The sequence below is a fragment of the Ambystoma mexicanum genome, chromosome 4q (assembly GCF_040938575.1).
Source record: "Ambystoma mexicanum isolate Mex_15411 chromosome 4q, UKY_AmexF1_1, whole genome shotgun sequence".
In the NCBI taxonomy this organism is placed as follows: domain Eukaryota; kingdom Metazoa; phylum Chordata; class Amphibia; order Caudata; family Ambystomatidae; genus Ambystoma; species Ambystoma mexicanum.
The window spans coordinates 1,232,179,210-1,232,194,744 of NC_090928.1; positions in this window are offsets into that span (position 1 = coordinate 1,232,179,210).

Below are 15,535 nucleotides of genomic sequence, written 5' to 3' on the forward strand. Positions count from 1 at the left end.
TGGCAAAGCCGAGCATGCTTTGAACCCCTTTTACAGAGCTAGGTGATGGCCATTTGAGGATGGCATCCACTTTTCTTGAGTCCATTCGGACTCCTTTGGGTATCAGGATGAAACCTAGAAACTCGACTTCTGTGGTATGGAAAACACATTTCTCCAATTTAGCAAATAGTTTGTGTTGGCGCAGTTTTCAAGTACTGCCCTGATGTGTTTTCTGTGATCAGATTCCGAAGAGGAGTACACCAGAATGTCATCGATATATACGACAACACAAACATCGATGAGTTCCCGAAGGATATCATTCATGAAGTATTGGAAGGCAGCCGGCGCGTTACACAATCCGAAAGGCATCACCTGGTACTCGAATAATCTGTATTTAGTACGGAAGGCAGTTTTCCATTCATCGCCTTCTTTAACTCGTACCAGATGATAAGCCCCCCAGAGATCTAACTTGGTGTATATGCAAGCGTCCTTCACCTGGTCAAGGAGTTCAGGGATCAGAGGCAGAGGATAACGGTTTTTAACCGTTATCTGGTTCAATGCGTGGTAATCGATACAAGTTCTAAGGTTGCCTTCTTTTTTGGGCACGAAGAACAAAGCCGAGGATGCCGGGGACTTTGACGGGCGAATAAAACCATTAGCTAGGTATTGATCCAAATATTGTCTCAAATGCAGATTCTCAGGTTTGGTAAGGGCATAAATCCTGCTACAAGGGGGTTGTGCACCGGGCACCAGATCGATTTGGCAATCGTACGATCTGTGAGGAGGTAACGTGTTGGCCTGTTCCTTTTGGAAGATGTCCTGATAGTCTTGGTATTCCGGAGGTAGTTGCATGGAGGCAGAGGTTACAGATGCCAGATTAATCTTCAGGTTTTCTGGGTAGCAGGTTTGTGTACAATCCGGGAAGGTTATTCTCTTAGCTCGCCAATCAATTCGAGGATTATGTGTCTCTAACCAAGGGATTCCAAGAATAACCTGAAACTGTGGAGCCTTGATTACATCAAACACAACACCCTCCCGATGGCCGTCGGGACCAATAAGAGTCACCTCAGTAGTGGAATGTGTTACCGGTCCAGAGGCAATTTCAGTTCCATCGACTGTGGTGATGACATCTTTGCTGGTTTTAGGACGGAGAGGGAGGTTAATCCTAGAGACCAATTCACGATCCACATAGTTTCCAATAGCCCCACTATCGATGTATGCCTTTATTGCATGCAACCGCTTAGGCTGTTCTGGATCTACGAGAACCATTGGCACAATGAAATGCGAGGTCTGAGAGTTAGTTTTGAAGCTCGGCAAGCGGACCCCTACACTTGTCCGGCGGAGTCGTTTCCCGAAACAGAGTCTTCATGGTTTTTATCAGCAGCTCCTACCGCCTTTCGGGGATGTTTTGCCGGGCAATCTCGTAGAAAGTGTCCAGAATTCCCACAATAAAGACATAATTTTAACTGCCGCCTCCTTTCACGTTCCTTTTGAGTTAAGTGTCCTTTAACCCCTCCAATTTGCATAGGCTCAGAGACATCAACTCTCTTGGGATTAGCATGGGTCTTGACCAACACCCGGGTCTCAAACCTGGACCGATCTGCTTTTCTGTTTTGAAGTCTGTGATCCAATTGGACCACTAAGTCTATATACTCTGTGCATTCTTGGGGCGGATTTACAACTTGGGCCAAGGCATCTTTAAGTTCTCCGCGAAGGCCTCGATAAAACAATGTGACTCTTTTATCCTCTGGCCATCCCGTTTCCACAATTAGTCTATTAAAGGTTGCAATATAGAATAGGAGGTCCTGATTGCCCTGTCGCAGGGATAGAGGTTCGTCATCCAGAGCCTGCCCCTGAGAGTGTCGAGCAAATAACCTTTCCATGCTTGCTTGAAACCTTTGAAAATCACGGAGAATCGGGTCATCTTGAGTAACCAGTGGAACTGACCAATCGGCAGCGCAGCCGCTGAGATATGACAATACAAAGGCTACCTTGGTCTGATCATTAGGGAAGGCCCCAGGTCTGCATAGGAAGTGCAAACGACACTGATTCATGAATACGGCGAATCGTTTGGGGTCCCCAGCAAAGCGTTCGGGTGGGGCCAGCGGCATGTTTCCAGGTAGATTAATCTGCACAGGGTTACTGGAAACCACAGGAGCGGGGTTCCCTCCGGAACCGGGTAGAGGAGTTTGCCCAGCTTGACCTTGCAAAAGCTGTCTGGCCAGGTCATCAGTTCTTTCCTTTGATATTATTAATTCCCTCCTGAGGGCATTAGTCTCTTGACGAGCGGCATGTACTTCGGCCCGTAATTCCCCCAGTAATTGGGCCAACTGATCAGTCTCAGAACTTTCCATAGCGCCTGGGTGGGAATTTGTAGGAAGGCTTTGCGTTCTGTTACGCTCACCTGACTCCAACGGAGGCGCTGGCCTGGTTCGCGCTGCTGTGACCTCTTCTAAGGTAATGCGCAGGGTTCGGAAGACGGACTGGACCGGGCCCCCAAATCTGGCTTGTCTGGCTCGCAGAAGTATCCTTCTGTAGGCGAAAATAGGGGATTAACTGTCTGCGGGGTAATGCAATCGGCCTCCCACTTTCCCCTCTCACCCTCCTTGAAACCCTTCTGTGATTTCTCGTAGCGTCTCACCTTAGGGTTTGGAAGGACGAGCTCTCCATCCTGCTTCTGATGCAGGGGCGCGTTGGTATCCAGTTACTTCACTGGATTTTCGGATTGGTGAGAACCAAACTTGCTTGGCTTCCAGGTAAGTTTTTTGATAAGAGGTTCCCCTTGTGTCCATGCATTAATGTACTAATGCTAGTGTCTTTTTCCCCATAGGGGCCGGGGTACGGAATGGCTGGGAACAGGCACCGACCCGAGATGAGCGGTGAAATCCTTGTAGAAATCAGGTAAGTCTTTAATGAGCGTTTTTTGGTAATGTCTTTTCATTCGCTCATTAACGCTGATGTCTCTTTTTCCCCTTAGGGGCCGGGGTCCGGAAATGCCAGGATGCGGCGCGGACCCGAAATGAAGAGGGAATGAATCAACAGGTAAGTCTTAACATGGAGATTTAGCTTTCCTTATTCCCGTCTCTCTCTCACCTTTTGTTCTGGTGTTTTTCTCCCTAGGCGCTGGGACGTGACTGCGAATCCGGATGATTGCTGCTGAACATGGAGGCGCCCTGTAAAGGTGAGTGGAATGCGGCGCTGCAGCGATCGACGCGATGAGCTTTTAAATTAAAGTCTTCCTTTTCAGGATTGTCGGCGAGATGTCTCCGGGATGCGTATTTAGCAGGTAAGGACTTTTCCTTCTTCTGTTCTCTTCTTCTCTTCCTTTGCAGGTGATCCAGGATGCTGGCAGGCGTGGCAGAAGTCAGGATGCAGGAGCAGACACGGTGAGCGTCCAGCTGCTAGATGCAGAACAACGCGAAGCACGTGTGGCTGTTCGGGTGGGGTTTAAATAACCTTCGAAGAAGTTCCAGGTATGTATCCTTCCTCCAATCAGGTATGTATCCTTCCCCGACCACGCCCGGATGGTAAATTAGTCCCACAGGTAAAGTAGTTCCTTTCAGGCCTCAAGGAGGCCGGGATCCTGCAGCATGGTCTGCATCAGGTAAGTGCACCCAAGCATTCCCATAATGAGCCTGGCGCCTATGGCGCCAGGACTGATGTCTTTTATGAGCCTGGTGCCATAGGCGCCAGGACACTGTCCGAAGGACCCAGCAACCCCATATAGGGGTCCTTCCTTGGGGACTGGATGTCGGCTTTCGGGGACCCCGGGCTTGAACCGGCTCCCCGGGAGCGGGCATCATGACATTCTCCCCGAATCCATGATGGGGGCCATAATAGCAGTGCTGCCCAAGGAGAGTAAGGACCCCGCAGAATGTTCTTCATACCGCCCCATATCGTTGTTAAACATAGACGTAAAGATCCTGGCCAAGGTGGTGGGGAGGCGGATGGAAGGGATAATGCGAAGCTGGTCCACGGGGATCAGGTAGGTTTCATAAGGGGAAGGCAGGGGTCGGACAACATTCGCAAAACAATAGATCTGTTTCATTACGCTCAAGAATCTGAGCTCGAAGCATGTGTCCTCTCCTTAGATTCAGAGAAAGCCTTTGACAAGGTCGAATGGAGATACATGGAACTCCTCCTCCAAAAAATGGGCTTCGGGGCACACATCAGCTCCCAATGAGAGCACGAGACCTGGAGCTAGATCCCCTGGATAGGTTCAATGGAATTGCAGTGGGCAAGGACTCTATACGATACCTGGGCGTCCTTCTTACCAGGGACCTGTCGAAACTCGCCACCACCAACTATGACCACGTAATGGCAGGGATCACATCAGACCTGAGGAGATGGGGCAAGATGATTCTGTCCTGGTATGCCCGGATGATGGCGGTAAAGATGAATGTACTGCCACAGCTTCTGTACCTCTTTACGGCGCTCCCAACCAGCGTCCCCGATCAAACCTTTAGTGATCTACAGAACGCAGTATGAGACTTCATATGGCAAGGGAAAACCCTGGGGACCGGGAGGGCCATCCTGACTCTACCGAGGGAGGAAGGTGGGTTTGGGTTACCGGATTTTCATCTATATTTCCGCGCCTCCCAGCTGTGTGTCCTCCTGGAACATATGAAAGAAGGGATGGGGACATTCTGGTCATATTTAGAGGACATGGATGCCCACCCTCTAAAGGTTCGCGACCTTCTGTGGGCCCCGTGCAAGACAATCCCGAGAAACCTGAAAACCCACACGACCTTGGGAGTTCTTTGGGAAATCTGGAAAGAGGGCCCTCAAACTGCCCACTATGGCCGTCCCCTATGACCTCTCTCTGGGGCCACCCTCTCAAACTGGGTAGTAGGGGGTTCCGGCACTCCCAGACCTGGTCAGACATGGGAATGGAATGGGCGGGGCAGATGTTCAGAGAGGGCGAATTTCTACCGTACGAGGAACTGAGGGACGCTCTCGGACATGGGTCTCTTCCTATCTTCGAATACCTCCGCCTCAAGGGCATCCTCTGCGACCAGTCACGGGGTCAAAACCTGAGGAGACAGTTGACCCCCTTCGAGAAGCTCCTGGACACGGCGACTTCAAGGAAGGGGACTGTATCTAGAATATACAAAATGCTTCAACACCAACAACCTTCCTAAAAGGAGGAGTTTCTGCTCATTCTGGAACTACCTGGCAAGAGAGGATATTTCAGAGGACGCTTGGTCAAGGATATTCAAAATAGCATTCCATGGGAACTTATTCACCTCGGACATGGAGCATAATTTTAAGATTCTGCAGAGGTGGCATAGAGACCCAGTGAAACTGTCAAAGATGTTCCCAGGGGTGTCACCAAGATGCCCAAGGGGATGCGGCCAGGCGGGCCCCAGGAGCCACATGTGGTGGCACTGCCCAAAAGTCCAAGACTTCTGGGGGAAGGTGAGGGACTGGATTGCAGAGGTATCAGACAAACTTCTCCCACTAAATCCTCTGACGATGCTGCTGGGGCTCCCCCGGAGGAAACGAAAATACATAGGTACCCAAGGATGTGGGAAACAATGTTGAGGGCGGGTAGGGTGGCCCTGGCGCAGAAGTGGAAGAGCCCGGAGACCCCCTCCAAGGAAGACTGGCTGAAAAAAGTGAAGAACATGTTCCTGATGGACAAATTGACTGCAATGGTGAATAGCGATTCTGGTTCATTCCCTGCAAACTGGTATGGGGTGCAGCAGACTTGGGGATGGGACGTTCACTGACACCAAGGCAAGGCCCTGGCATGAGAGGGGGGGACGGGGACAGAGATGTGCTGTAAACAAACCGGGTGCCCATGGCCCGGGGGACGGCGGCCTCAACTCAGCCGGCAAGATGGTCACCAATCACGTCATCTCCTAAGTACAGGCTACGAAGAGAACATTCGGAGTCTACCAAGATTAAAGTTATTGGTTGGGTGTGGGGATAGGGGGGAGGGTCAGTGTTGGGGCAGGGGGATGGGGGGAGGAGGGTTATGGGTTTAATGGGCTAGTTGATTGTATACACTTCAAATCCGCATTGAACCTGTTTGTAATAATAAGAAAATGTGAATAAAACCAAAGTTTAAAAAAAAAAAAAGTTTCAGCGGCACATGCCCAACCTCGCGGTTCGAGGCCCACGAAACCACACGTGCGGCACACAACTGGTCACCCTTCTGGAACAGGGTTTCTCTCTAAAAAATCCTCAGGTCACCGACCCGCCATTCAAGAGCATGCAAGCGCCGAAGGAACTGGGCAGTCGCCGACTGCTCCTTCATGCCCATCAAGACCCTCTATACAGCCGCTGAAACTTTGCGAAAGCCTTCCGGAGATCATTTCACTGGCCAAGGAGTACAAGGGCACCCCCTCTCATCGAGAGGACTATTCTTAAGCCCCCCAGCCCCTCTCTAAGGCCTTATTAGGAACGTCTTCCACTTTTGAGGAACCCTTTCCTCCTCCTGACCATTCAGCTTCTTCTCTATGGACTAGGTAAAGGTTTGAGAAATACAGGGACTAAATGTCCCAGATCATTGACTTTTCAGACCGGTATATTGTACCCAAGAGACCTAGGGAAGTGGACTCTCGACCCATCACCTCCAAATTGCAGAGACTCCATACCTATGCACAAGGACACCAAGAAGAAATCTTGCAGGTCCCAGATGACCCAAAGCAGGAGGAGTTTTATGAAGATGTTAACCCTTTTGATCAGGACCCAACTGATCAGGACTCAGACTGGGACCAGGCGGAGGCTTACACCAACACATACTGTTGACCCAGGCGCCATCTGTCTGGATCCCCTGCTCCCCCTCCACAAAGAGAGTCATCTCCTGTGGACGACCAGATGTTCAACTATATTTTAAAAAGAGCAGCTGACCATTTTAAAATTGTAGCGCACAGAGCCGCTCCAGGCTCAGACTTTGTGGAGGATATCCTCAAGGAGAAGACTACAACTAGCCAAGCTATCCCTTTACTGAATTCTATAAAGAAGCGCCTGGCCCCTTCTTTGCTGTCCTCGTCTCTCACTCATATTTTGCCCATCGCCCTCAGACCGCCTCTACATTAGGGATAATGCTACACCCAACTCCTTAGTCGTTACCACCGCTCGGAAAAGAGCGGGGGTACCTCTGTACTCAGCTGAATCCCCTCCGGACAAAGACTGCAAGAAGCTTTATGCCCTGGGCAAGCGTGTCACCGCCTATGCGGCCTCCTCCACAAGGATCACAAACACCACACTACTGGCAAGTTACAGTGATGCCCAGTGGAGCCTACGGCAGGATGGTCTTCAAGACGTTCCAGAGCGCACCAGATCACGCTTGCTAGTGGTCGTGGCTGAAGGCAGACAAGTAACCCAAAACATACTGAAGAACATTCTGGACTCGGCTAAGACCGCTGGACGCACCCTCGCATAGGGTACCTTGCTTAAAAGACATGCCTGGTTAAAAAACTCTGGGTTTTAACCCGAAACTCAGGCCTTTCTAATCAATAAGCCAGTGGAGGATTCAAACCTTTTCGGCAAAGCGGTTGACGCATTAGAGACTGCAAAGAAAGAACACGAGACTGTGAAATCGCTTAGCCAGATCACGGCTAAGCCCTTTCACCAGCGTGGAGGCTCCAACTCACGCCGGTCCTTTCATGGCCAATCCTACTCCCGCTTACCCGAGGGGCAATACGGCTCAGGAAATAATTCCTGGTCATCTGTTCAAGGATCCTCTGGGAACTTCCAATACCAACAAAGAGGCTCCAGTAGGGGCATGGGTAGAGGCAGAAACTCTACTCCTAGTGGCTCCACAGCCTCCACCTCGAAGTGACTCACCGGTTCAGGTCCCGTCCCACGCTTCCCTGGTCGAGGATTGCTTGTCTTCATTCATCCACGCCTGGGAGGGGATCACTTCAGATCATATCAGTACTAAAGACCGTTGCCCACGGGTATTGTATCGAGTTTCTCCGACCACCTTGCTACCACTCACCGAGAAGCACACGCCTGTCGCCAGAACACCTGTGCATCCTGCTGGAAGAAGTTCAGGTCCTGCTGGAAAAGGGCGCCATCAAAGTTGCCCCCCTTCTCTAGGTAAACAAGGGTATTTATTCAGTTTACTTCCTTGTACCCTAAAGGGATCTCACCATGCGCTCTGTTTTAGACCTGGGCCCTGCAAACAAGAATGTCAAACCTCAAATGTTCAGAATGACAAAACCACAGGAGGTAATCCCCCTGCTGCAGCAGGGGGATTACATGGCCACATTGGACATGAAAGATGCATACTTTCATATTTCAATGTTGCCAGTGCACAGAAGATACCTCAGGTTCATGATAGAGACTATCAGTTCAAGGTTCTCCCCTTCTGCATTGCCTCAGCTCCAAGGGTGTTCACAAAGGTGCCGGCGGTAGTAGCGGCTCACCTGTGCAGGCAGTCCATACCAGTCTATTCTTATCTCGATGACTGGCTCATAACAGGGGATTTGTACGGAACATGCCAGACAAATACCTAGAGGATGCTATATCTCCTCTTCAACCTAGGATTCTCTATTTATGCGAAAAAATCCAGTCTAAACCCCAGCCAAGTCAAACCATTTCTGGGGGCTCTAATTGGGACAGAAGACAGGCTTGTCTTTCCCTCCAACGAGAGGATCCAAAACATGCTCTTCCAGATCCCTCACTATGTAGCCAGCCATCAAGTCAAGTGACCATACGCAAAGCCATGCGACTGATGGGGATGATGGCTTCCTGCGTCTACCTAGTTCCTCACGCTTGTCTGCGCATGCGTCCCATGCAAGAGTGGCTCTTGAGCCAATGGTGTCAGGCCAGCGGCCAGTGGGACGATCTAGTGGTTGTCTCGGCAGCCCTTGTTCAGTCTCTGCAGTGGTGGTCAAGGAAAAACCTCTGCAAGGCAAGACCTTCACCACCCCTGCAGTAGAAGCCACTCTCACTACAGACGCATATCTGACGGGGTGGGGAGCTCACCTCCCGCAAACAGACAGCGCACAGCGTGTGGTCTCCAGCAGCAGCATCCAATCACATCAACCTGTTGGAACTGATAGCAGTGTTCAAGGCCCTGAAGGCCTTCCAAACACATCTCAAGGGGAAAACATTTTTAGTCCTCACGGACAGTACTATGGCCATGTACCACTTAAACAAACAAGGGGGCACACTCTCTAGGGCTGTCTAAACTGTTTCAAAACATTTGTAAGTGGGCACTCAAGCACAACATGTTCCTCCTTTCACAACATGTTCCAGGGGAACTCAATCTTCTGGCAGACGTACTCAGCAGAGACTTCCCCCTACCCGTAGAGCACGAGTGGCGGCTATGGGAGGACATTTTCCACTCTGTAATATGCCCAATGCCCAGATTATGCCTCTAGGTACCCACACAACCGCTCCAAGGGGAACAGTCTGTGGATTACGTGTTTGGGAGATTTGCCTACGTGTTTCCCCCGATTCTCCTGCTCAACAGCATAGTGCCCAAGATGCACCAGGAAATAGTCACAATAATCATGGTGGCTCCTATGTGGTCCCGCCAACCTTGGTTCTCCCATCTCATGGCAATGTCAGTCTCCCCTCCCAGGAACCTGACGTGCCCGTACAACATGCTGTCTCAAGATCAGGGAAAGACACTACATTCATGCCCTCAAACTCTCAATTTAGCAGCCTGGCTCTTGAGATCATAGAGTTCGGGCAACTTCTGCTCCCTCAGAGATGCATGGACATACTCAGAGAGGCAAGGAAACTTACCACCAGACACTGCTACTTCAGCAAATCGAAGCGCTTTGTTATCTGGTGTAATGTCAAGTGTGTCAATCATATTGATTGCTCACCTAAAGATATCGTCCTTTACCTAACCCACCTGTTAGATTCAGGACTGGTTTTCAATTCTCATAAAGCCCACTTAGTTGCGCTTTCGGCGTACACCATGTCCCAGAGCAAGGTTTCATGATGGACAATTCCTGTAATCAAAGCCTTTATGGAATGGGTAAAAAGACTTTATCCCCCTATTTGCAACCCAGTTCCCGGGTGGGAGATGAATGTTGTTCTTTCCAGACTAATGGGACCTCGCTTTGAACCCATGCACAAGGCTAGCCTTAAAGCACTCACCTACAAGATTGCATTTGTGGTGGCTATCACCTCTATAAGGAGAGTTAGTGAACTGCAGGCCCTTTCAGTTCAGGACCAATTCGTCACGATTCACAAAGACAAAGTGGTTTTTTGCGCACACACCATCGCTTTGCGCCCACAAGTTCCATGTAATCCAGTTCATAGAACTACCCACCTTTTTCTAGAACCCCACCAACAGTAAGAAGCCTTCACACAGTGGATGTAAGGAGAGTAGTTATCTACTATCTGGAAAAGACAAAGCCACTAAGAAAAACAAACCAGTTCTTTGACACAGTGGCAGCTGGTAGAGAAGGGGACCCTGTCTCTAAATCGGCTATTTCTAAGTGGATCGTAAACTGCATCACACTGTGTTACACACTTGCCAAGACAGATCGACCCTTCACGCCAAGACAAATCGACCCTTCACGCCTAGAGCACACTCTACTCGGGGCACAGGGACTACCATAGCATTCATTGCAAATGTTCCTCTAGATTCCATTTGCAAAGCAGAAACCTGGAGTTCTGTACACACCTTTACACAACACTACTGCCTGGATACACAATCTAAGTCTGATTACCAGGTGAGACAAGCTGTGCTAAGACATCTCTTGCTACTGTTCCTTCACACATCCCACCACCATCTCTGGGTACTGCTCACTAGTCTATGCACAGCATGTGATTCTAAGCAGATTCACAAGCATCAGAAGACATGCATTACTCACCGTAATAGCATTTCTGATGATTGTATCTGCTTAGATTCACATGCGCTCACCCTTCCTCTCCTCATGGAGTAGAAGAAACATAGGCTTCTTACACCTTCGCTCTTCTATACTCGCTCACGGACTCCATAAGGCTCCCGCACGGCAGAAAAAAACAACCGGAGGGATTTCGTGTACACTACACTTCACATTAGGGATAGTGTTACAGTATGCCCATGTCGATGTCCCTTTCGATCTTCGAAAGAAAGATGCACTACTCCACGATTTCCACTAGATGTCGGACTATATGCACAACATGTGAATCTATGCAGATACACTCATCATAAATGCTATTACGGTGAGTAATGCATGTCATGCCAGTCCCGTTCCTCCCCCAAGGTGTGCCCTCTCTGACTGTGTGATAAGGAGCACGCCAAACTTCCCCCGACCCCTTCTGTGCACTTCCCATGAGGCGCTAATTCTATCTTTAGGAATTGAAAGGTTGCATGCGTCAGCAAAATGGGCATTAAATGAGAAGTTATAACTCATTGGATCCCACATCGCAGGATGCTAATGGACACCTCTGCTCTCTGATCCCCTAAGATATGTGAACCTACACCTAGATCTTTCCAGTAGATTTGCTGCCTGCGATTGGTACATTCTCTAATCTGAACATAGTGTTCCAGCTGGGGCAGGAACCTGTGAGATCCTGTAACCTGAGGGATAGCATTACTGTCCTGTGATATTTATTTCACCTGGGGGGTATTGTCTGTTGCAGGAGCTCATACGAATCCATGCCCCCTTGGAAAAGAGCCCGGGGTGCGTCAGCCTCCCCAATTACATTTGAATCTGCACCACACCACACCAACCAGACCTACCGCCATATAGTTTCACCTGTGTGACCCCATCTAGATCTGCCCCATCACAGAGGGGCCCACCTGTGATTAGGAATGCTCCTCCGTCCCACTACAGTTAGTACAGAGAGCGGACACCTTGCAGGCCATCTCCATGATTACGAGCTGCAGCCTCCATTAGAGTAACGCACCTCAAATAACGTAATGTGTGCTCTGCTTCCCTTCTATTCCTCGTCACGGAAGGTGCGCATCATGGGGAACAAACTCCAAGGTCAGTTTAAATAAAAATGTGTGGACTGATTCTAAACCATTCAGTTATTCAGTGCCATTTTGCCCCTATGTTATTAAAGCCAGCCAATTATTTAATTTAAATGAAAACATGTTATGTGTACTGTCAGCAAACAACTCACCTAAGAGTTCGGTGTTATGTAATTATAACTGCAACTGTAAAAAGAGAAAGGTACCCTTACTGTTAAAGCTGTAACCACAGAAGTTCAAAAAGAACAGATCAAATGTTTGAAAAGAGGTGAGTTGCTAGATGTAAGCAATCCCTAGGTGAATTGGTCCAATACCGCCCACTCAGGAGGTTAATTCTAAACAATTTCGACAAAAACATACAATGATACAAACAAAAAGTTGATAAGAAAATGTGTTTTTATAAAAAGTAATCATAAAAAATATTTTGGAACAAGTAATAAACAAATAGTGCAAACCAGTTTCATCTGTTCAAAACAAAATAAAGCAACTCAAAACGAATAATGCTTCAAATTTAAGCAGGTCCAAACGAATAGTGCATCAAATTCAGTTCAATAACAAAAATATAATGTACATGCATGTGCAAATTAGTGAAAAGTTCATTGCATCATGCGTCCCCCTAATTTCGTACAGTAGTTCCTTATTTGTGGGGCTGACATTTTTTGCTGAGAAAGTCAATGAGTTATGCAGGGTCTTCGATGCAAGATATCTGATCAATTGCCAACGTGGTTGAATGCTAGTTGGTAACGGAGATTCCAACTGGCTGTAGAACAGGTAGACCAATGTTCCCTGTAATCGTCACGTTTCGGTGGTCAGAAGTGAATGAAAAGGCCGCCTTCATCAGGGCTCCAAATCTGGAATTATAACTGCCCCATCACAATCATACCTCAACCAACCCTATTCCTCTGCAAACATATATCACATCCCTCAAACACAAAGACAATCATACGCTTTCACATAAATTAAGCTAACTGCCTAAAATCTTTGGGTCTTATTTACTTGAGCCGCGTAAGTGTTAATCCATCTTTTTGCCTCGTCTGGATCCTCTGTGGTCTAAACCCTGTTTGGCAAAATAATCTTCAAAATTGACGGTTTAACTAGTGTTGTCTTCAAGTCTTTTTCCTTCGCTAGATTCTTTGCCTCTGTGAACAGCTTCCTTTTCTCTACTAGCTCCTTTGTGAAAACTGGCAATATTGCAATATGTGCATTATTATAAAAAAAAAGGATGGCCCCTCTCCCGGGCAGCCTTCAATACTTTTTCCTTTGCACTTGTTTTTGTGAAAACCATATGAATTTGTCTTGGTCTAGTGCTATCAGGTTTTCCAACTCTAAAAGCATAGTCCAAATATCCTGGTCATAGAACATCCTGACCATAAATCCCAGACAAAACTTGTTGTAAAACATCTTCCAGATGACCATCACCAGCTGTATTTTCAGGTACACCCATAAGTAAGAGATTTTCGATCCTTGATTTCAAATCCAGAACCAAGTTCTTAGCTTTCATATCTGCCAAATCTTTTCTTAAATCATTATAAGCTTTATAGCTCCCAGTGATCTCTGTTGAAAGTCATTTTTCAACCTGGCTTGCACTGTCCTTCAGGTTAGATACTTTACATTCAAGTTAGCATAAGAGGATTTCATCTCACCCACATTTTAGGCCACCTTTTGAAGCTCTGGGTGCTTCCACCATGTCAGCTTTGGTTTTTTTGAGAGCAGGATTCTCCTGGACATCAATCTTTTTTTTGGTATTCATTGTATCTTTTAAATATCAGAGATCAGGGAGACACAAGCTCTAAGTGCAAACTGCTACCTGCTCAGTCAGCATTCCGGTATCCCCATCTACTCTTATTCTTAAAGTCTATCCTGTCTATCCTCTTCTTCTTCCCTTTTTTACTGCTCTGTTTAATACCTCTCTTTTCACTTTTGTTTTTCCTTCTCTATTCAAACACCTCCCCATTACTCCTATACTCAAAAAAAGTTTCTTTTTTAATTTGTATTTAATATGGTTGGTTTATTTCAGACCTTTCATAAAAACAATCAATTCCATTCCATCATAAAATGAAAATCTTTCAGCAGTATTTACAGACTTTCCGATTACCTCTTATTTTTACAGGATTTAACCCTCCCAAGATCCAATATTTCCTTCATAAATTCCATTGCAGCCAATATCATTGACTTGTTTTCTCCTATTAGGAACATATCCCACCATTCTTGCAACGTTAGATTTTTATAACGTTTGACCACCTCACTCATGTATTTCCTTCTCATTGTGTCCAGACCAGTACACTCTGTCAATAGGTGCTGAGAGTTTTCCACCTTATTCTGCTTTCTACAAAATCTCCAGGAGGGATTGTTATCCTTTAGTTGCCTTCTCATGCAAAGAACGTCTCTAGTTGGCAGAATGTTCAGTCTGAGCCGCATAAGTCGGAAATGTTAATAGATAATCAGGGAGGTGGTTTATTGATCTTCTTTCATGCTCGAGATTCAGCGGAAGTCTGTAAGAACTTCTTTGTGCTAAAGTATCGATCCATTCCATTTGCTTAATCTGAGGCTTAACCATGTCCGTGTTTGTAACAAGTGTGCCTTCCATTATGTTAAGGGTCTTAAGCCACTCCCTACAGATAGCTTTCCAGAAATCTAGAATCTAGTTGGACACCTTATCCCCCCCTCATTCTTAAGATTTTAAATGGGGGGAGTATATTCCTATTTATGCATTTCCGGAACAGGTGCAGGGAGCTCCACCTAATCATGGAGCGCAAAGATTGAAGACCCAATTCAAACCTAATCAGGGAAATTGTCAGGCAATTATGGAGACCCAGCACCCTCGTCCAAAAGAGTCCCTCCAGCTTATCCCATAAGCCTAAGGGGAGGTCAGGGACTGATTCTGCTCTGTATTTGAGAATAAGAGTTACTTTGAGTCTGTAAAAGGTTATTATTGGTGCCAAAGTAAATTTACCGAATTTCATATGGATTCGTCTTGTCTAGGTAGCTAATCTTGCAGATTTCCATCTCAAACCCTCCATCCATTGTTTCTTGTCAACACTACAATTGAATGGGACTCCCAAATATAGGATGGATTCTACACACTCAATCTTCACCGAACCCACCATCCAGGTGAATTTGGGTTTCTTATTCCTAGAAGCAATCAGCAAGACCATCATTTTGGTTTTCCCCGTATTTATTCTCCATTTGTTTGCTTTTAAGTAAACCTCTAGTTGGGGCAATCTTCTCTGTAGCCCTATCAGTGTTTGGCCAATGTGGACCAATGTGTCTGCATATAAAACCCACGGAAACTTGGTTGTGTATCTTAGGGGGAAAGTCATTTAATCCCACCTGGTTGAGTTTCATATCCGACAAGTAGAGATTAAATAACTCGGGGCCAAGGAGCACCCCTGTTTCAGACCTCTGAATGTTTGGATAGCCTTTGTGAGTGAAACCTTGACTGCGGTGAACGAATATAGGGCTTTAATTGTCTTAATTGCCTCCAGCAAGTCCTGTGGGCAATGCCAGCTTGATAATTTCTCCAACAGCCTTTCTCTACTGACGCTATTGAAGGCTTGCTCCAGGTCGATAAACGCTAGAAATAGGTTGAGAGTACTACCTACCCCTGCAACAAATCCGGCTTGTCTTTTATCAAATTGCCCAGAGGCTCTCGCCCGCTCTCTCATGCGTATAGGA